The following is a 24,273-nucleotide window of genomic DNA, read 5'->3' on the forward strand; positions in this document are numbered from 1 at the left end:
TCTGAACTTTTTGGCTTGTTACCTGTAATATGAGAGTTTAACTTCTGATCATTTCGAATTCTTAAATGCTCTACTTTGTTCCCATCACCAGCATCACCAAACTGTTCTTCTCAAACAAGAAACAGAAGTTTCTAAATTTTGTATAGCATTTTTCATGACTCAAGACATTCCAAAGCACACCACAGCCAAAGTATTTCTGAAGGGTTGTTGTTTTTCACTGTACTTTGTAGTATCCAATTTCTACACACCAAAATGATAAATGGTAGAATATTCCACTTTTGGAAGAGTTAATTGAGAAATAAATGTTAGCTAGAATTTTGAGACAACCTTTTTGCTCTTCTTAAAACAACCCTTGGCTTACTATTACAGCTGAAAATATCCCCCAGTACTCCATTAATGGTCTGGTTTCTGGACCAGGCTTGAACCCAAACTTCTCACACTCAGAAATGTGTGTACTATCATTAAGTTCAGGCTGACACTTAAAACTTGGATATTTTGCCACAAACAAAAGCATACAAGATTATTTTAAGACATATACTGTCCAGTCTACATTTGGAGTAATGTGTAGGTCACCAGGATAGAAAAAGGACATATGTATATTGAAAGGATACCAAATAGAGGTGAGATAAGGGTAAAGATTGGTATGGATGTATGGATACATTAATTCAGAAATTACTTTAAAACATATCAGGCTTGTAGAACAGAAGACTCACATTTACATTAGTGAAAATAAGTTATACCAGAGACTATAATTACTTCTTAAAAATGCCAAAGTGATAAATGTTTCGAATAACCTGTTAAGCAAGGTAGATGGAAGTAAAATTATTTTTAACAAAACTGAATGCTTGCCTAAAGGATTAATGTTCCTTGCTATTTGAGTTTAAATGTTGAAAGTCTACATATTTATATTGCTAGACTGTTAATTCAGAAACCTAGGTATTGTTCTGGGGACCTAGGTTTGAATCCCATCATGATAGATGGTAGAATTTGAATTCAATAAAAATCTGGAATTAAGGGTCAAATGATGACCATGAACAATTGTCAGAAAAACCCATCTAGTTTACTAATGTCCTTTAGGGAGGGAAACTGCCGTCCTAACCTGATCTGGCCTACATGTGACTCCAGACCCACAGCATTGTGGTTGACTCTTAACTGCCCTCTCAGTAATGAGGGATAGGCAAAAGTTGTTGGCCCAGCCAGTATCGTCCACATCCCGTGAAAGAATTTAAAAAAGCTCCACGTAAATATATTCAAGGGTTGTATTTTTTGTACTTCAGAATTTGATTTAATCTCACTGAAGATGTCACTACAGTCAGAATGATAGCTGCTTGTAAACAATAGCTATTTATATATGTAAAATAAAAGGATTGGTTTGAAGTTTGCACAATTCCATATGCGCACTAAGAAACAAAGTCTACACCAATGATTCACACCCAGGATCCAGAAGAAAGATTTTGCTTCATTAGTTGACAAGAAAATTATTAATTATATGTATTGGTACTTGTTCAATAACAGCTGCTGGCCTCAACATCAATGTACTTGTGACTGCTATGGTTATCATGATTAAGGTAGGAGATCCAAGCTGCAGCTCCTGATCATTTCCCAATGTAAACTGAGTACACCACTTAGTATCTATTTCTCAACATTACGTATATAATTTTGTTTCCAAAATGGCATTGGCAGCCTGTGTGAAACACACCAGATGCCATTTTAGTGAGGGTGCTTGCATGTCCAAATGAAGCATCCCTGGAAACCAAACTAGGTAGATTGTGATATCAGCAACACTGAAAATCAACCAGCAATTAACCTGAAGATAGCTAATAATCCCTTTAACTAATAATTGTGGTAATGCGTATCATGGTGATTTGACACTAGTATTGCCATTTTGGTATGTAACGGGATCATCAACTTTCAGGGCAGTCAATGATTGATTTGTACCGGCTGTTGTGGGTTAGTAGAATTGTTTGGAGGTTAAAGTTCAAGTCTGTAAGTAGTGGTGCAGCACTCCTTAGTGAAGTGGTTCTCACTTTAAGCGCTTGCTTTGATACCACAGTTACTACTTTAAGGGATTATCATCCATCTTCAGGTTAATTGCTGATTGATTTTCAGTAGTTGCTATGGCAATTATAGAATTATTTGATGGTTTCTAGAGTAGTTTAAAGTTTCTAAAGCTTACTGACAGTGATGTAGCATTTCCTAAAGAATTCTGTCCCAACCTCTGCACACATGGGCTGTCAGATATCCATGCAGCCAGTTATATTCACCTAGACTGTGGTGTGACAGGGAGAATGAGCAGAAGTGATAAATAACAGAACAATCTGCTGGGGTGGGGAGTGGAAGGGGACTCAGCGGCATTCAGCAGGCGACTCCAACTACTCTGCGTTTAAACAATAACCCTTTTACCTGAATCCCAGTGAGCAGTGTATCAGATGTTGGCATTTCACTAAGGACATCTTCATTGAAAGCTGCCACCTGTTACTCCAGCCTCAGAGCAGGGTTAATGACTGTGACGATGCCAGGAACTATAATGTGCCTGGCTCTTCCCAGGCTGCAGTAGACAAGCCATAAACTAAGAGTGGCCACTGAATGAAAAGGACTATCCTAACGTGACATGGCTCATGACACTGGGCGAGCAGCCCAATGGCCGGTGGACAGCAGGCAAGAAAGGTTGTCAGGGCCAGGCCCGTGACGATGCCTGCTATCCGGTTCCAATACCTTTGCAATATTCTTCTGAATGGTTTCAATGTCACTATCTCAACCCCTTCGCAGTTTGAACAGGAGAATTAATTTCTTCCAAGATACACTGGACACAAGGGGTGAGCTACTGTACGTTGCCTGTGCCTGTATCAGAGGCATAGTTTGAGGAATCTGACGTGGTGGTAAAACACAAAAAAGAACCAGCCTATGTCCTGAATGCGGGGGAGGGATGTAGTGATTTTAATGTGGGCAGCCAAGGGGACCTCATAGAATATGAGTTATCTGATTGGGGCTGTTAACCTGGTCCCATTAGGGAACCCTGGCTGACAAATATAAACAGGAATATCAGAGGTTACATTCACTGGAAATTGGCTCTGAGGAGGCTGGATTAGTGTCAGGGACTCTCCAAGTTTAAATGAAGGGGGACTTGGTTATGGGATACACTGTGGAGTTATTTCAGTTATCTCCTTTCTGGGTCTGATCAGGTGCCTTGTCTCCCGCAATTCTCTGAGTGCCAATAGTCTGGGAAATTTTTTTGGCCAGCTGTGGCACTTTCGCAATGAGGTAGTCACCAGATTATGGCCCCACACTTTCTAAGCCTGATGTTTTCAGTAATGTATCAGTACATGAGCTGGTGTGGGGATTACAGGAGGTAGCCTTGCCACTGTTTACTCTAAGGACTCCAAATTCTTTTCAACAAAAATGGAGATGGAGCATCTTGGTGAGTGGCTGATTGTGTTGGATGTGTTGGCGGTAGATGTGTTGGCGGTACTTGCAAGACAAAGAGAGAAACCATTGCGGCCAGTGGTTAGAAGTGGTGAGTAATTAATGTGACAGACGGTGGGGTTACAATGAGAGTTGCAGTGGAATGACCAATGGGACTTACTCAGTTATAGGGTCATAGAGATGTACAGCATGGAAACAGATCCTTCAGTCCAACTTGTCCATGCCCACCAGATATCCCAACCTAATCTAGTCCCATTTACCAGCACCTGGCCCATATCTCTCCAAATTCTTCCTATTCATATATTCATCAATGCCTTTTAAATGTTGCATTTGTAGTAGCCTCCACCACTTCCTCTGGCAGCTCTTTCCATACATGTACTACCCTATGCATGAAAATGTTGCCCTGTAGGTTTCTTTTACATCTTCCCCTCTCACCTTCTAGGTCTGGACTCCCCTATCCCAGGGAAAAGACTTTGTCTATTTACCCTGTCCATGCCCCTCATGATTTTATAAACCTCTATAAGGTCACCCCCTCAGTCTCAGACATTCCAGGGAAAGAGCCCCAGCCTATTCAACCTCTCCCTATAGCTCAACCCCTCCAACCTCCTTCTCTCCAGAGAGAAAAGTCCGAGCTGAGTCAACCTCTCTTCATAAGGCAAGCCCTCCAGTCCAGGCAGCATCCTTGTAAACCTTCTTTGCACCCTCTCCAAAGCCTCTGTCCCTTTCCTATAATAGGGTGAAATGTGTTGCTGTAAAGGCGCAGCAGGTCAGGCAGCATCCAAGGAGCAGGAGAATCGACGTTTCGGGCAGGAGCCCTTCCTCAGGAATGAGGAGAGTATGCTAAGCAGGCTAAGATAAAAGGTAGGGAGGAGGGACTTGGGGGAGGGGCGTTGGAAATGCGATAGGTGGAAGGAGGTTAAGGTGAGGGTGATAGGCCGGAGTGGGGGTGGGGGCAGAGAGGTCAGGGAGAAGATTGCAGGTTAGGAAGGTGGTGCTGAGTTCGAGGGTTGGGGACTGAGACAAGGTGGGGGGAGGGGAAATGAGGAAACTGGAGAAATCTGAGTTCATCCCTTGTGGTTGGAGGGTTCCTAGGTGGAAGATGAGGCGCTCTTCCTCCAGCCTCTTCCTGGAGGAAGAGCGCCTCATCTTCCACCTAGGAACCCTCCGACCACAAAGGATGAACTCAGATTTCTCCAGTTTCCTCATTTCCCCTCCCCCAACCTTGTCTCAGTCCCCAACTCTCAAACTCAGCACCACCTTCCTAACCTGCAATCTTCTCCCTGACCTCTGCACCCCCACCCCCACTCCGGCCTATCACCCTCACCTTAACCTCCTTCCACCTATCGCATTTCCAACACCCCTCCCCCAAGTCCCTCCTCCCTACCTTTTATCTTAGCCTGCTTGGCACACTCTCCTCATTCCTGAAGAAGGGCTCATGCCCGAAACGTCGATTCTCCTGTTCCTTGGATGCTGCCTGACCTGCTGCGCCTTTACAGCAACACATTTTCAGCTCTGATCTCCAGCATCTGCAGTCCTCACGTTCTCCTATAATAGAGTGACCAGAACTGGACACAATATTCCAAGTGTGGTCTCACCAGGATTTTGTAGAGCTGCAGCAAAACCTCATAGCTCTTAAACTCAATCGCCCTGTTAATGAAAGCCAAAACACCATATGCTTTCTTAACAACCCTATCCACTTGGGGGACAACTTTGAGGGACCTATGTACTTGCACACCCAGATCCCTCTGTTCCTCCACACTGCCAAGAATCCAGTCTTTAATCCTAAATTTAGCATTCGAGTTTAACCTTTCAAGATGCATCACTTCATATTTATCCAGGTTGAACTCCATCTGCTATTTCTCAGCCCAGCTCTGCATCCTGTCAATGTCGTGCTGCAGCTTGCAATAGCCCTCGATACTGTCAGCAGCACCTCCAACCTTTGTGTGATCTGCAAGTTTACTAACCCACCCCTCAACCTCCTCATCCAATTCATTTATACAAACTGCAAAGAGCAGAGGCCCAAGAACGGAGCCCTGTGAGACACCACTCAACACTGTCGTCCAGGCAGAATACTTTCCATCTACAACCACTTTCTGCCTTCTGTCAGCCAACCAATTCTGAATCCAGATAGCCAAATCTCCCTGTATCCCATACTTCCTGACTTTATGAATGAGCCTACCATGGGGAACCTTGAGAGGCATGGATAGAGTCAATAGCTAGAGACTTTTCCCCAGGGCATGATTGACTGGCACGAGGGGTTATAATTTTAAGATATTAGGTGGAAGGTATAGAGGAGACGTTCAAAGGTAGATTCTTTATGCAGAATTGTGAATGGATGGAATGCATTGCCAGCGGTGGTGGTGGAAGCAGAGTCATTAGGTACATTTAAGCGACTGCTGGACATGCACATGGACAGCAGTGAATTGAGGGGTGCATACGTTAGGTTATTTTATTTTAGATTAGGAATAATCCTCGGCACAACATCATGGGCCGAAGGGTCTGTTCTGTGCTGTACATTTCTATGTTCTAACCCTGCCAACATCCTTGTCAACCTTTCCTGAACCCTTTCATGTCTCACAACATCCTTTCAATATGAAGGAGATCAGAATTGCATGCAATATTCCAAAAGTGGCCTAACCAACGTCATGTAAAGCCGCAACATGATCTCCCAACTCCCACATTCAATATTCTGACCAATAAAAGAAAGTATACCAAGTGCCTTCTTCATTACCCAATCTACCTGCAACTCTACTTTCAAGGAGCCGAACCTGCACTTCAAGGCTGATGGGACATTTATGTTTTGTCCTCATCACAGGAGCACTTCTGGCCTTTTGCTGCAAGGGTCAGACTACTCTCTTTGGATGTAGAGCCTAAATTTGGGCACCTCTTCATTTGTACAGGCTCTGTTTGCCCTGTCCTCTTCTCTCATGAGAGAAACGGAAGAATTGGCTGAGATGAAATGGGTGGCATAGTTATTCGTCCTGGTGCAGGTAGATGAACAGTGGTGGGGTGCCCTACTAAGTGAATAGGCTGCATAGAGAGCTTGCACAGATAGTGAAGTTTGAAACTTGGTGAATGAAGACGTTGCAGACAAGAGTGAGAGCAGTAACGTATGAGTCTTGTTGGGAGGTGAGTATAGTAGCAGAAAGTGATTGAGTGCAATGTAATAGAGGACAGCACTGTGGCTCAGTTGTTATCGTTGCTGTTTCACAGCGCCAGGGATCAGGTTAAATTCCACCCTCAGGTGACCTTCTATATGAGGTTTGCACATTTTACCTCTGTCTGCGTGGATTTCCTCCCACAGTCCAGAAGGTGTGCAATTTAGGTGGATTGGCCATGCTAAATTGCCCTATATTGTCCAGGGATGTGTAGGTTAGGTGGATAAGCCGTTGAAAATGCAGAGTTACAGGGATTGGGTAGGGGAATGGATCTTGGTGGGATGCTTTTCAGAGGGTTAGTGTGGACTTGATGGACCGAATGTCCTGCTTCCATACTAGGGATTCTATGATCTATGACAAATATAAAAGAGTGAAGTTGGACTTAACTATGGTTGTATCTACAGTTCAAATAAATGTAGACACATGGTTGATTTTGTGAAGAGATGAGGCAAAACTAATTACCTTCATGTGTTCTTGTGCTTTGTCAGCAACAAATACATTCGTCCTTCATCTGTCACTACAGCCTGAAATGTATATTTTCTGTGGCTGGATATGAAACTCTTCTGAATATTTGGGAGCATTCACTGTCCTCCTTATTATGTAAGGAACTGTTTTGAGAACTATTTGCCTCATATGGATTGATTGGGAACATCCCAATTCACCTTTGGTAAGTTCCTAAAATCTTTTATGTTGCCCCAAGTAGGTAGCAACTTTTGACCTGATACTTTTCTGAGGAAGAGAGAGAAGATTTAAATAGGAATGAGCATAGTTCTCTTTAAGACATTAACCTGACAACCAATTTTGGAGAAGCATTGTTACACAACTTAGCAGCAAGTCTTAAAAGCCAGAGACATTGTCTGGGATGAAGGAAGTCAACAATGAAATAGGAAAGAAAATGCAATTAAAGAAAATGAAGAGTCTCTGCTCCTTAACATACAAAATATTAAGAATAATTACTCATTCAATTTTAAATAAAATATCTCCATCACCGATGTACTTTTCATCAAATTATTCTGTTTGGTTTCCTTTCTGTGATTAACTTTAGAACATGATATATTTTTACTATGATGACTAGAAATTATTGCTAATCATGACAGTGTGAAGGAAAAGAACAAACACACATTTAATAATTCAATATCGCGTACTACTAAATGAAACTGCAGTGATGGCAATTAAGTTCCTTCACCTTGGTTTCCAATAAAGCATTCATACTTAATTGCTTAAAAAAATTCCAATTATAATAAACAATATAAATTTTAAAGTTAGGACTTTTTGTGGTGAGTGGTAACGCCCCTACCTCTGCATCAAGAAACCTGGAGGTGTGTACTAACATTGCTTTAGAATTTGATTAGTAAGTATTGAAAATGCTAAACTTAACAATAATTCTTTTTAACATAAAAGGGATATTGATGACAAGATTTCTCTTTTCAAGGCTTTTCAATGTCTTCTCTTTTGTCTGGGCTGTAAGGAAGAAAATCATGTTTGAAAACAAACTCTGTTTTTGCTCAACATCGGTATCATCACTTCTTCTAATGACATGTCTGCAGAGCAGCTAGCAACAACAGTCTGTCAACACAGCATGCCACAGAATAAGATCAATCCTGGCTGCTGATGAGGCAAGTGCTTCATAATTGATGTCATTTTCCAGGTGAATGTGGGTTGGAAGGTGTGGAATTTCAAAAATATTTCTAATAGTTAAGCAACCAGAAAATGCAGCAGCTGGTAAGTGTCAGCTGTCCCTTGACTGCTCCACATCGGTTATCAACCATACAACAACGTTATGCAGTGAAGAGAAAGTGTTACAACAATGAAAATAATATGTGCACACCAAATATTGCCACAAAATCCCCATGGCTGGTGTCAGGGCTCTTATTTTTTCTTTTATTTCATTTAAAAGCTTAGTTTTCAACTTTCATCTGAAGTATCTCACATTGTCCATCATTCCCCTAAACCAACTGGATCTGTTCACATCCTTTTTTGCTGTGCTTACATTTGCTGTAAACTTTGAGAGATCTGTGCTGACTTTTTTCCCTTTTCATTCCTTGGATTCTGTTCTGAAACTTTCTCATTGCAAAAGTTTGGAAAGCTTAGCACGTTATCAAATATATATACAAATCTGGATCCGGCTACAATTTTGAGGTAACCTTAGTGTTGAGACTTAAAATTATTTTTAATGAAGCAGACCATGGAGAGCAAGATCAGGTTGACCAGGAATTATATGCTGCTAGAAAATAGTAGTATTCTGTATTTGAGAAATGAAATACAAGGGTAGAAGAATGAAAAAACTGGGCTGCTGCCTATGACACAGGGAGATAGAAGCAGAAGCAAGTTATTTTAAGAATGACAGAACAATCCAGAAAATTAGAGTGTGCAGGCACCTTTCAGAGAGAATCAGGTCATTCAGAAAAGATTGGGAAAAGCAGCCATAAAGTTTAGCTGTGTCCAAAACAGTCAGGGCAGAAAGTAAAAGAACTCCGAGGGAGTTTAATGTTAGTAAGAAGAAAAAAAATCAGAAAAAGCAGGTTGTGGAAGTGAATTTTAAAGAATCCATGTTAACAAATAATTAATTTCATGTTTGTTTAAAGGTCTCAGGGAGAAACATGAATAAAAGAAATAGCATCACGTGAATGGGGAGGTTTGCTGAAAAGTAACAGCCATACCGAAAGAAGAATAAATTTGAAGTTCTGATGTTAAAATTCACTGCCTCTTGTAAATATGTTCCTTGTCTGTCCACCATGATAAACAAATTACAAACGTAAAACATGCCTATCAAGCCAGGTTTCACTCAGGGGTCTAGTAGTGTTGAGTGTTACTATCAGCTGAGATTATAACAATAGAAAGAGAAATTGTTTATCAAATTCATTTCAGACAGTTCCAACCTACATGCGCAGAATTGAAAAGAACAGTGACTTAACCCAGGCATCGCAAACCATTTCTTCTTCACTTACCGTATTGATCTGCATGCACCATATGAGCTCTTAGCTCAATGGTCTTTGATTGGGTAGCATATTGAAAGAGCATACTAAACTAATTACTTTCCACCAGCTACTAATAAATAAGTTGCACTACCTTACTTTGGATTTGCTGAATACTTGTGTTCGATTTTCAGTTGATTAATGTGGCAAACGTCAGTGCAATCCTAGCAGTACAGTCCTTATAATTTAAGTTAATAATAGTCCTCTCAACTCACAAAGATCAAAAATACTGTCATTCAATAGTGATGGCTAGTAAAATTATGAGTTCAATAATGAGACACAACCCAATTATCATGCAATAAAATAGTATCAAGGTCTGCCTGATTACCTAGCTCTGGCATGGACTCATGCTCTCCTCCAAGTAAGCATGGGTTTTAAAAGTTGGAAGCATAAATGTGAAACCATTATTCTCACATTGTTGGACTTAATAAACCCATTCAGCTAGTACCTTAACATTATCCTTCCAGTTCTGAATCATACAGCAACTCCTCCCAGATGTTCAATTTCTTTTTACCTTTTATACTCAAAATATTTTTAGAAATGTTTACCATAATAATCAAAAACAAAATACTGATTTTTGTTAAAAAATATTTTCCTTTGTCCTTCCTCCTGGTCACTTTATGTCTCAAACCTAAGGTTTGTCCTTCTTTAGGAACCTCCTCTGCAATAATCCCACCTCAACTACACCTGTCCCAATTTCAGTCTCTTATGTATACTCCTCTCTCTTCGACACTGCTGTCAGTTATCCCGGCAGCTACAACCTCCTCAGCTACAATTCCCTCAATAACACCCTCCATCTGTCTCCTCCAACATCATCCAGGAAACCCTCTCTGTGACCACTCTTCTATTCACTCTTGCTAATTGCTTGCTCTTTGACTTAGTTGTCTTTCCATGTTAAGCACTGTGGAACGCCTTTCTATATAAATTATTGGACAAAATTCCTGCTTCCTACTTGAGGATTGGTATGAACTGATTTTTCCAATTGACTTTTGGTGCCCAAAGAAAAGTCTGACATATGAATTGTGATGTGACCAACTAAAAGCAGACATGCACAATCTTCCAACCGGCAGAGTTTTGTGTGTGGGATAGGTGACCCGTGTGTTCTCACTTCAATTGGGATCTTAAGTGGTTGCTTGCTGCCTGACCTCAATCTTCAGTCTGGTGGACGGGAATCAGATTAGTTGACAGGGCTCTTAGGCAACTCTGTCTGAGTTGGGGGCAGAAGTTCTGTTTCCGGCTAATTAACACACCTCAGGGCATTCAATGATTGCAAGGCTACAAAATCCCTCTGACCCATTGAGTGGAAGGTTGCAAAGTCCCACCCAAAATTGTACATTAAGACTAATAATAAACTGATCTGCCATGAGTAGCTCACAGATAATCAGATATTCAAGGTAGGGCAGTAAGATTGAGGAACTCAAAGTGGTTAGACAGAGCTAACTAAATTGTTAATTTTGTTACTTACTAAATGAGAATAGATCAACATCATTCTGCATAAATTGTTCATCTTTTTAGCTGCTAGGCTTCCAAAGACATGGGATACTTGGTCGCCAGGATCAAATTTAAAATTGTAAATCAATGTGAGGCTGCCTGGTTCATTATAATATTGAAATTAATGAAATGTATTGCTGAGAAAGGACTTTTTTTGTGGAAGCTTTATGTCTTACACTCAACCAGACAATTTGCAATATCACCAATTCACAGGATAAAACCAATGCGAAGCTTTCCCCCTTGAGTTAGCATTCTTGTGAAGTGTCCTGATGAGTACAAGATGAAAAGTTTTAAGAAAATGATTTCTCTTTTCAGCAATACTCAAGTTCTGTACTACCAAACAAACATATGAATGAAATGTAGTTGGCTCTTACTGAATAACAAATTTTTATTATGTTTCATATGCAAGGAGGCAGCAAATATCTCAAGCTCCAGCCCAGAAGGAACTAACTGCATAAATGTTTATCAACATAGCCACCTTCACAGCCATAGCATTGCTTGACCTGCTTGAGATTGTAGTTGTAGCTGCAACATAAGGTAGAGTTAAATGAGGACATCACAGAATGCTTACACCACAAAAGGTTTAAATCTGACATGGCCTGCTGTTTCTGTGCTGACTTTCAGCAATAGCACATCCTAACATTTATCCATTCTGCTTGTGAGGATTCGGATAGGCAAACTCCTCTCTGAGTGCCTATGGGCAGATATGGCTTTCTGCTCAGAACCCTTCTTCCACTTCTCCCTTTTTCAGCAACTTTTCTTTCTCTCTGCAGCATTCTGTTCATTCTACAAGTTGTGGCATATTGAAAAGACAATTCTTACTAATGCATCAATGTGTGGGAGCAATTATTTGTGCAGATGTCTTGTAGTCAGCAAACAATCCTTCAGCACTTGGCATCTCCCTGGAGATGTCTGCAACATGAAGTAATGACAGAAAGTACTGAACAGTTGTAAAATCATAACAACAGGAAAGAAACAAACCAGCACTGAGTGCAGCTACACTATCTGAATAGCAGTAGCTCAAGAAGGTGATAACTCTTCACCACCTTCTCAAGGGCAATTAGGAATGGGAAATATACATTGACGTTGCTGTGACATTCACAATATTGAATTCAAAATTAAGAGATGGCACTATCTGAACTGCTGAGAACCTCGATTGTACTACTGATGTTAAATCAGCCTTACACACTGTTTAAGATCATGATCTGTCTGCTGTTCTTTGTTTTAATGGCTGTCCATGTGCTAACATCTGCACCAATACTGCATCCAGCATGATTGCTATGCAACATGTACACATGTGCCACGGACACCATTTTAAAGTTGTATGGACATTTGTACTTCCAAAACACTAAATGCTAATGGGTCCAATTTCTCATACTTAAGGCTGTGTTTTTGTGGAAATGTGAAATTAGCATTAGGAAAGTTCCAGACTCCACAGACCCATCTTTGTTAAGGAAGCCTCTCCTCACCAAATGGGGAGGTGGGGAATAGAGTGAAGTCAGGCTACTCAATAGTGGGGCTAGCTGGCTAGAAGACATGATTTGCAGGATCTCAAAGAAATTATGAACCTTGCAGGGAGCCCCAGTTCCAAGTCAGGAACCAAAACTGGTCATGCGGAACATTTGTCCAGTTGTAATTAAATGACTATCAGGAACTCAAGCCTTTAAAAGGAGCAGATAGAAGTTAGCAAAAGACCAAATATCTCTTTTTCCTAACTACCTCATCATGAATGCCTAGCTGAACTCCAAGAATAACTAATGCACTTAAGTTCAGCAGATAACTGTTGACAGCTGCAGATGGGAATGCAAGCTTTGTTTGCTCAACATTGAAGTTATTTTTTGAAGAATTCTTGTCAATATATTTGAATCAACATAAAATTAAGAATTTATTCTGACTGACATAACAAATGAGTGATTGACTGACAGCTTTATGAGAAGGAAAGAAGGGCAATACTCTTCAAAGGCAATGCTGCAAGTCTTTATTTAGGATCCCCCAAGGTTCATTAGTCCTCTGAAATAGTGTGAACCATGTCACCTAATAGAATGGGTCCAAATTCATCAAAATTATTAATAGCGGTATGTGAAATGTACAATGGAGTTGAAAATGGCAGATGGATTGTGGTAGGCTGATTATCTTTATCCGTAGCCTGCACCTGAGAGAATTGCCAGCAATGAGATTGTGGGTTTGAATCCCAGAACTTGATCCCTCCTATTTATAAAGGCATCCCGAATTCATGAAAATCTGGGCCACAGTATAAACTCTATTCCATTCAGAATAGCGAATGAGTGCATGGTCACTTTAATGAAATGCCTTTTAACCAACAAAGCTAAATCAGCAATTTTTGTCCTATTCTGAAAATGCACTTTTATGGATGGGCGAGAAGATAACATACTCTCTAAACTGCTCTGGTGGGTGAAAGCTTTAGTCCCAAAGGTGGTGGACCTCAAGGTTGAAAGGCAAGCTAATCTGGTGGGATGACAGCATCCCACAACCCTGCTGCCTTTCTGTATTGCTTAAAGTTCTGAGTGGGCAAGCGCAAACTTGACCTTCTCAACCTATCACCAACTGAGGTGATTAGTGACCAATGAAGGACCACTTGAATGCCTATTTCCTCCTGGGCTGTAATTATTTCATCACCAGAGATTTGAGGGAGAACAGTGTAGAGGTGGTTGCGAAGAGGCTTTGCCCTTGCATCTGTCCCTCTCAACCCTTCCCCTATTTACCAATCCCAGAAACCCTCATTCCCCCAAAAAGGTCATTTCCCTGACATCCTTATCCTTGTGATAACAGACAACTTCCAGACATGATGTCATGAGTGGAGTGTGACAGTTACTGGTCTCTTACTGAGCAATAGTTCTCACTTGGGAATGGATTTCCACTTCCAATGACTTGATTTCAGAGAAAGGTCCACCTTGTCCTCCATATTTCCTTATAAGAGGAAGATATGGTGAGCCAAGCCATGGAATGCCACATCAGGTATCCTGCCACCTTTACAGAAAGCAAACAAAACACCTGATGACACAAGAATATTCTAGCTTGTGCTGTCTTCACATTTCCAGACATTACCTCAGAAACCATTATTTATTTGAATAGTTAATTTTGTACAGTAACAAACTGAAAATAACAAAATTAACTGTGTCGATGAATACACAAAAAATATTACCTCATAAAATTTCTTGGATTCTCCACTGCAAGCGAATAATTAGTTGCATTCACTCAATGCAGCTGGCTAAACAAATTGTAGGTAAAGAGTGAATTGATTTTGAATTGTAAATGTTACCAATAGGTCAGCATTAATCTGTTGCTCTCTTTGTGTCTCTCTATCTAAAGCTTGACTCTTTCTGAACAAAAATGAATAACTGTGTTCATAGGTTTGTTTGAAAAACCACTTAAATTCACCATTTCTTTTGTATCCATATTGTTTTCACTGTCAGAGCATTTACTTTTTCTTTTACAGTATCAATGGAAGCCTCCTGACTATGCAGAGCATGAAAACTTATGCATAGGCTCCACATTTAATCTATTGTGTAGTTCATTGTTTCAGGGAGAGATGAGCAGCATGAATATTTTTTAATAGTGTGAATTTATATGCATGCTCTATGTACCCTTACTCTCTATGATTAAACCCTTGATTAGGTGTGCAGTATTGCAGCATGTTGCAATGACTACCGTCCAGTGGCTCTAACTTCGGTGGTCATGAAGTGCTTTGAAAGGCTGGTCATGGCATTAATCAACTCCAGCCTCCCCACTACTTTTGACCCATTCCAATTTGCCTATCGGACCAAGAGATCCACGTCAGATGCCATACCACTTGCCCTTCACTCCTCCCTCGAACATCTTGACATCAAGAACAGCTACATAAGAATCCTACTCATTAACTACAGTTCGGCCTACAACACTATTATCCCCTCAAGACTGTTTACTAAACTTAGTGACCTCAGACTAAGTCCCACTCTCTGCAACTGGATCCTCAGTTTCCTGACCCACAGGCCACAATCGGTGAAGATTGGGGATAATATTTCATCCTCACTAATGCTCAACACTGGAGCCCTCCAGGGGCGCGTACTCAGTCCCCTACTGTACTCACTGTATTGTGTCGCCAAATACCAGACAGATGCCATTTACAAGTTCGCTAATGACCACCACCATAGTCAGTCGAATCTCAGACAGAGATAAAACAGACTATAGATGGGAGGTGGAAGACCTGGAAAAATGGTGCACTGAGAACAACCTAGCTCTCAATGCCAGCAAAACCAAGAAACTCATTAATGACTTTCGGCAGGATGTCACTCATGCCCCCCCCTACACATTAACTGCACAGAAGTGGAATGGGTGGTGACTGTCAAGCTCCTGGGAGTAATCATCCACAACACGCTTTCTTGGACTCTTCATGTGGAAGCACTGGTTACAAAGGCCCAACAATGTCTCTTCTTCCTCAGGCAGCTGAGGAAATTTGGCCTGCCGACGAATACCCTTGCCAACTTTTATAGGTGCACCATCGAGAGCATTCTGTCTGGATGTATCACTACCTAGTATGGCAACTGTACCATTCAAGATCGGAGACGGTTACAGAGACTGGTGAACCGGGCCTGGCCAATCACAAAGGTCGCCAGCATTCTCAATGATCCATCCCACCCTGGCAATGTTTTTCTGCTACCTCTATCATTGGGGAGAAGGAACAGAAGCCTGAACACGCACCAGCCGGTTTTGAAACAGTTTCTACCCTACTGTTGTTAGAATACTGAATGGACCAACAAACTCTTAATATTTGCCTGTACCTGTGTTTTTGTCCTTGCCGCTGTTAACCTATTCTTACTTACCTATGCTACTTAACTAGGTGACCTACTTGTATTGCTCGCAAGACAAAGCTTTTCACTGTGCCTCAGTACACATAACAATAAATTCAATTCAATTCAATTCAATTGTATAATCTACAGTTCTGATCTACTGGCAATACATCAGCATCTGCTGATCAAAATGTATGAGTTATTGTTAATATCTCTCCAGCACACATGTCAGGTTGAACTGTCCAAGAATATCCATAGAAATAAATGGACATATTATTGGTTAGCTAGCAAGCAGCAGCTGCCTTTCGGGACATTACCTGGTGACCACAGTTCTGTATTTAAATACCAGTAGCTTCAAGGGTTTGGAAACTGTTGTCCTTTATAAATATTTGCTGACAGCACTATTTCAAGGTTAGCCTAAAGTGCAGCTTGGTTAACGTGTCTGGCTCTCTCTCTCTGGAGAATGGTGTTTCTTTCTATACTTCTCTGCACTAACTTTGGCATAAGCAGGTAAACACCACCCAGTGGATGTACTAACAGAAATCATGGTAGAATCTGCTTTCCTTATGTTAGCTTGCTTTGTGCTGGAAGTACTTCTAAATTATAAAGGTAAGAAAGTTGACTGACTATAATATACAGTCATAGAGTCATAGTGCACCGAAACAGACCTTTTGGTCCAACACATCCATGCTGACCAAATTTCCCAATCTGAACTAGTCCCAGTTGCTTGTGTTTGGTTCATTTTCATCTACACCTTTCCTATTCATGCAACTGTTCAAACGTGTTTTAAGTGTTGTAACTATACAGTCCTTGTCTGTCAAAATCCATGTAAATCCTATCTCGGAATCCTTCCAACAACTTACTCACCATTGACATCAGACTCACTACTCTATTGTTCCCAGACTTCTCTTTACAGCCTTTCTTAAATAAAGCATCTACAATTTACTCTGGCTCATTTGACATATGAACCACCCTCTATGAAATGTTGCCCCTCGGGTCCCTTTTAAATCTTTCTTCTCTCACCTTAAAAATATGCCTCCTAGTTTTGAGCTCCCCCACCTCTACGGAAAAAGACCTTTGCTTTTCAACTTATCTATGCCTCTCATGATTTTGTAACCTCTATAACGTTGTTCTTCAACCTCCTCTGCTCCTGCAAAAATTGTCCCAGCCTATTCAGCCTCTCCTTTTAACTCAAACTCTCCATTCCTGGCAACTTCCTTGTAAATCTTTTCTGAACCTTCCCCAATTTAATCATATCTTTTCTATAGCAGGGCAACCAGAACTATACACAGTACTACAAAAGTGGCCGCACTAATGTCCTGTACAACTGCAACATGACATCCCAACTCTTATACTCAATGGTCTGAGCAATGAAGGCAAGTGTGCTAAACGCCTTCTTAACCACCCTATCTGTGACATAACTTTCAAAAAACTACGTACCTGAACTCCTAGGTCTCTCCATTCGACAATACTCTCCAGGTCCTACCATTAAACTGTATAAGTCCTGCCATTGTTTGCCTTACAAAAATGCAACACCTCTCAGTTATCAAAATTAAACTCCATCTGCCACTCCTTGGCCCATTGGCTTAATTGATCTCTATACCACCAATTTTGATGTCATCTGCAACCTTACTAACCATGCTTCCTAAATTCTCAGTCTGATTAGATTAGATTAGATTCCCTACAGTGTGGAAACAGGCCCTTCGACCCAACAAGTTCACACTGACCTTCCAAAGAGTAACCCCTTCCAGACTCATTTCCCTCTGACTAATGCATCTAACACTACGGGCAATTTAGAATGGCCAACTCACCTGGCCTGCACATCTTTGGATTGTTGGAGGAAACCAGAGCACCTGGAAGAAATCCACGCAGACACGGGGAGAATGTGCAAACTCCACACAGTCACCCAAGGCTGGAATCGAACCTGAGTCCCTGGCACTGTCAGGCAGCAGTGCTAACCACTGAGCCACCATGCCGCAGCATCCAAACCATTTACATAAATGACAAACAACAGTGGACCCAGCACCGAGCCCTGTGGAACACCCCATTGGTCACAGGCCTGCAGTCTGAAAAACAACACCACATCCTCTGTCTCCTCCCGTCAAGCCAATTTTGTATCAATTGGCAAGTTCTCTCTGAATCCCATGTGATTGAACTACTAATCAGTCTACCATACAAAACCATGTCAAAGCCTTTACTAAAGCCAATGTAGACAACATCTACTGCTCTCCCCTCATCTATATTTTTAGTCACATTGTCAAAAATTCAATCAACTTTATGTGACACGATTTCCCATGCACAAAGCCATGTTGACTATCTCTAATCAATCCTTGTCGCCAAAATGCATGTAAATCCTATCTCTCAGAATCCCTCCAACAACTTACCCACCATTGACATCAGACTCACTAGTGAATTGTTCCCAGACTTCTCTTAACAGCCTTTCTGAAATAAAGCTAGAACATTGGCCGCCGTCCAGTCCTCTGGCACCTCACCTGTGGCTGTAGATGATACAAATATCTCTTCTGGGGGACCTGCAATTTCTTCCCTAGCTTTCCACAATGTACTTGGATACACTTGATCAGGTTTGGAAGATTTATCCACCTTTATGCTTTTTAAGACCTCCAGTACCTTCTCTTCTGTAATGTGGATTTCTTTCAAGATATCAACATTTATTTCCTTAAGCTCCTCAGCCTCCAAGTCTTTCTCCTCAGTGGAAACTGATGTGAAGTAATAGCTTATTATCTCCCCCATCTGCAGTGGTTTCACACACAGACAGTCTCATTGATTTTTAAGGAGCCGTATTCTCTCCCTGGCTGCTCAGATTGAAACAAGATCTTTCTGGCTTAATGAGAATTCTACTCGTTTTTCTTATGATAATTGGTGAAGCCAGAGTATTGTACTCGTTCAATGATTCAACAGATTCGATGCCAAGAGGGAGAGTTGAATTGCAGTTGACACAATATGAGGGTGCATCTTGGGGAGGGAGCCAACTTAGAGTAATATAATTAGTAGAAGTATATGTACAAAAGATTACATACAGCACCTAGCAGTCCTTTAGCTCTTTTGTTCTCAAGGAAGTAATTAGGTTGGATAGACCGCCAGACAATGAGCAAAATTTGTTCAGTGATGATAGTTCATGCAAGATATTCCCAAAATTTCATGTCATGTTTTTAAGTTGATTTGCCAGCTCTTTCAGGTTTCAGTGGTTGATCTCCTCAGGTTCACAAGACCATAGTTTTAGAGAATACATTTGGATGATGTCAATGGACTCTCATGACATTAGTAAGTATTACAACCTAATAAAGATACAATATAAAGGAGTGAAACAGAAGTGAAGACTTGTGCTCATGTTATTTTCAAGGTTGGTGAACACTCACTTCATGGAACCCAACATCTGGACAGTGGATACAAGTAAAATATAGCACAGAAGTCAGACCTATATACAATTTAAAATATATGTTTGTCAAACCATGTGTTTAGTGGTTATGGTGTCATTTGTAAATCACAAAGTACACGCACAGAAAATGATTAGCTCTCTCTCTCACTTACAAAGAGAACAAATGGCTGCCACGTTGGTTACTGGGCAACTCCCAAGTAGTTGCAGATTTTGTTCTCAAGTTGGATGCAATTAGTTTGGCCTGAGGTTTAAGGTTCCACTTGCTTTGACTGGGTATCAATCATCCTCACATATTTAAGGGTGTTCTGCCTGAACATTAATCCCTCGTTATTGTTTACATGTATAAGATAAAGGAAACACTCTACTGGAAATGCAAAAATATGGTTAGTCCCAATTGGTTGAAAGTACTAACAGTCAAATGCCTGCATTACACTGGAAATGGAGGATTAAAATTTTGGCTCAAAATCATAACTTGTTATCATATATTCAGACAGCTGCTATTACACTGTTCTCTGGTACACAAATATATTTTCACAATAGTGATGTGTGTAGCTTGAAATGGCAGTAAAATTGAGCTTAACATAATTGACATCAACAATTATAGTTGAAAAATAAGTGGCTTTTAATAGTAGTTATGCAAAATTACACTTGAATTACAGATTTAAACTGTGTCATAACATTGCTGCAACCAGCCAATTGAGCCAATTCCATTTCTGATCACATATTCAGTTTTAATTTATCTATTTGTGTTACAAGATTGAAAGATCTCAGAAATGATTACTTTAAATTGTTGTTGGTAACACTGAAATGTGTTGGTATCAGAATACAGCAGCAGAATGTTACAGATTAGAAGGCCATTTAGCCTACTCCATCAGTGTTGGCTTTATGGAAAATGCAACCAACTGGCCTTCTTTCTCCATATAGCTATGGATCTTTTTACTTCAAAAAATGTGAATTTGTGTTGAATGTTGCCAAGCATGCATCTGCAAAACAGTTACTGAAGTCAAAAAAGGCATGGACATAAAGATTCCTCCCAATAAACTGCAATTGCTTTTGATGCAGGTCATTGAATGGAGTACTATCATGAAGGCCATCATTCAGAGGCCTCTTCAAGATGGTGCTTAGTGCAGAATATCAGAATGCAATCTATCAGTGGAAAGCTTTAATCTATCTAACTGTTTCCTTTTGTAAACACTGCCTTTATTCCACTTTACCCATCTTCACATAAATGGTAAGAGACCATTTCCCTCATGGGTGCCGGTAAGCTTTCTCTCAATTTCTGAAATTATTTGAGTGTCTGAAAGTCAGGAGGGAGAAAGTGAGGACTGCAGATGCTGGCGATCAGAGTTGAGAGTGTAGTGCTGGAAAAGCACAGCAGGTCAGGCAGCATCCGAGGAGCAAGAGAAATGACGTTTCAGGCATAAGCTCTTCATCACATTTCTGATGAAGGGCTTATGCCCAAAACATCGATTGTCCACGCAGGGTTTCTATCCCTCTGTTCGTCTCCCATTCACATGCCGATCAAGATACGTCTTAAGCTTTGCTAATGTGCCTACTTCAACCACTGCCACTGGCAGTGTGTTCAAGGCACCCAACACCGTTTGTGTGAAAAGTTTTCCCTATGCCTTTTCCCTGAACTTTCCCCCTCTCACCTTGAATCTGTGCCCTCTTACAGTTGGCCTTCCACTCTGGGAAAAAGCCTCTGTCTATCCACCCTATTTATGCCTCTCACAATTTTGTAGACCTCTATCAGGTCATCCCTCTGTCACTCCAGTGAAAACAATCTGAGTTTATCCAACCTCTCCTCATAACGAAACCCTCTAGATCAGACAGCATCCTGGTAAACCTTCTCAATGGTGTGACAACCAAAAGTGCATGCAGTATTCTAAATATGGCCAAATTAAAGTTTTGTACAGCTACAACATAACTTGTAAGTTTTTATATTTGATGCTGTATGCCTTCTTGACCACTTTATCCACCTGTGTTGCCACTTTCAGGGATATGTGGACCTGTACACCCAGATCCCACTGTATGTCAATGCTCCTAAGAATTCTGCCATTTATTGTATAATTTGCACCTGAGTTTGATCTTCCAAAATGCATCACCTCGCATTTGTCCGGATTACACGAGATCTGCTATTTCTCTGCCCAAATCTCTTATCCATCTATATCCCACTGTATGCTTTGACAATCCACCTCAATATCTGCAACTCCACCAATTTTGGTGTCATCCACACAAAGGTCAGTATTGTAAAAAGGTAGAAATCTCACTCCCAATATTTGTGACTTCAGCAGATTTGGAAAGTGTGCTTCTTCAAACTTAAATTCAAATAACGTTGCGAGAAGATGAACAGAGTCAGTTGGCCCTAATGCAATACCATCTCTAGTTCTTCTCTAATCCAAGAAATTAATCTTTTCAAGTTTATTGACTATAGAGGGAAGAGAGCATTGGAACAAGTTAAAAAAAAGTGCAAAATTATAGTGAGGTTGACCTTCAGACACTCTGTTGAATGACTTTTCATTGACATCGCTACTGTTTTTTTCATGCCAAAAGCCAGCCTATTTGTAAAGATGTGAAGGTGCCATGTTGGACTGGGGTGGACAGGTCAGAAGGCACACGACACCAGGTCACAAGCTTTTGCAGTGCTGCCCTTCATTAGGTGACCTGTGAGACTATGAACTGGTGCCATGTGACTTCCAGCCTTTTTGTAAGCTTAGTCAAAGACACCTTCACAAACTAGTTTGAAAATTCAAATGCACCATCTCCACAAGTCTAATATAGTTAGTTACTTCTGAAAAAAAAAGTTTAAGACTTCATCATTAATGTCAGGACGAGCACTACTTCATGACTGAGTTGCCTTTTAAAATTCTGACTGGTTAACATCGAGCTCAGTTTTTATTTGTGCATAGTACCATTTCCTTTGATCTAATTGGTTATTTTCTGATAAGCTTTGCGGAATCATCCAGAAACCACCAGTTTCCTGTAATATGCTTACAAGGTGCAATTTTCTCTCTCTACCAAGTTTGTCATCATCACAGGGCGGCACGGTGGCACAGTGGTTAGCACTGCTGCCTCACAGCACCAGAGACCCGGGTTCAATTCCCGACTCAGGCGACTGACTGTGTGGAGTTTGCACGTTCTCCCCGTGTCTGCGTGGGTTTCCTCCGGGTGCTCCGGTTTCCTCCCACAGTCCAAAGATGTGCGGGTCAGGTGAATTGGCCATGCTAAATTGCCCGTAGTGTTCGGTAAGGGGTAAGTGTAGGGGTATGGGTGGGTTGCGCTTCGGCGGGTCGGTGTGGACTTGTTGGGCTGAAGGGCCTGTTTCCACACTGTAAGTAATCTAATCTAATCACTAACATCTAGGGAAAAAGACATCAGATGCATGAATGCTGAAAATACTAAGTATTACATAAAGTCTGAAGTTCCCCTCAGCAGAACTCCAAAGATAGACTAACAGTTATAACAGAACCAGGCAAAATGGATCCAGATACAAATTAAATGGGTATTCTGTTTATGTTGGTGATGATTTAACTTGATAGTGCTAATAGCATAAGATATGAATAATGAAGCCTTCAGCCAAACATCATTTATATTTGATAAATTAGGTATTTTCCCGCTGATGAGAACATGAATGATGAGAAGATACTGGGTGAAATCTTCTGTTATGCAGCTAAGGTTGGAAATGGGTATGGAAGTGAGTGAGTGAACCTCAGAACAAGAGATAGCCATATGACTGCACTCCATCCGGAGCTCACATCCATCACTGTCCCAACGCTCACCCTGACCTTCTAGCACTCCCATTAACAAGCTCACCTCCTCCTTCACATTTACAGATTCATTGCCTGGCACTTGTTGTTAGGAATCTCAATCTGCCTTGAATGTGCCAAGGACTTAATTTTAAAAGTTCAGCTATTGTGATTAAGAATTTTGGCCTCCTATGCATTTAAGTTCACCATATGTCTTACTTCATGCGGCTGGGAGCAGCAAAAGATCCTGGTCTTAGTCTGTATGTGTTTAAAATTATGAAGAGATATGATAACCTAAATGTACAAGTAAACAGTTAATGTAGTTAAGGGACCAAAAATAAGAAGTAATTGATACAAAGTAAGAGAAACAAAGCAGAAAATAGGAACTTGGGAGAGTCATGAGGTAATGGGATTAGCCTTCGGGAATTAATGCCAAAAACTAAATCAACAGTCAAAATTAGGTTGAATAGTTAGATGAGTAAAAAGGGACAAAAGGACAAACAGAAAAGGGTGGGTACATTTGATCAGAACTATTGGCTCATGTGGAGAATAACTGTCAACAGGGTTGGTGAGGTCAACCCTGTGTTGTGACAATTTCAATGTATTTCTAAGGATCATTACCTGAAAGTGACAAAGACCGTGTGTGCTTCATTTGTATGCTCTTTATGCTACTGCATTTATTACTCAGAAGAATTACATTAGTCAAAAGGCAGACAACATCCTGTTTCTGCAGGGAATGAGATATGCCAGAAAGCTTTACTGAAATTTGTGGTAAAATTTCCCTTGCTTGGTTAGCTTCGACCTTTGGTTTATCAAGGCATGGCTATGACCACAGAAGCAGAGGGAGACAATGAAACCCATCATGTCCATGCTGGCTAGCTGGCTACTAGAACAGCTAAACCCATTCCTCTGCCCTGTACTTTGTAAATTTTCTATCTTCAGCTGCTTATCCAATTTCCTTTTGAAAGCCATGACTCCATTTGCCTCTGCCACACTTTCCAGCAGTGCATTGAAAAGTGTAACCATTCACTACATTAAAAACAGGATTTTCCACGTGCCACCATTGATTTTTTGTAAATCACCTCAAACGAGGGTTTTCTGGTTCTTGGACCATCTGCCAGTGGGAACTGTTTCTTTCCATCTACTCTGACAAGGCTACTCAAGATTTTCAGTACCTTAATCATATCTTCTTTGAACCTTTTCTTTAACAATAATAATTTCAGCTCAACCAATCTGTGCATGCAATCATGTATCATTAGAAACATTTTCAGTAATCTTTTGTGTACCCTCTGAAAG

The 24,273-nt window shown here is 40.8% G+C and overlaps 1 protein-coding gene across 2 annotated transcripts in view; it reads right to left on the reverse strand.

Annotated features, from left to right (window-relative positions):
* Positions 1–24,273, reverse strand: part of erc1b (ELKS/RAB6-interacting/CAST family member 1b) — an 850,092-nt gene that overhangs the window by 48,345 nt on the left and 777,474 nt on the right. The gene's annotated exons all lie outside the window — the stretch shown is intronic.

Source organism: Hemiscyllium ocellatum, chromosome 19 (assembly GCF_020745735.1).
Source record: "Hemiscyllium ocellatum isolate sHemOce1 chromosome 19, sHemOce1.pat.X.cur, whole genome shotgun sequence".
Lineage (NCBI taxonomy): Eukaryota > Metazoa > Chordata > Chondrichthyes > Orectolobiformes > Hemiscylliidae > Hemiscyllium > Hemiscyllium ocellatum.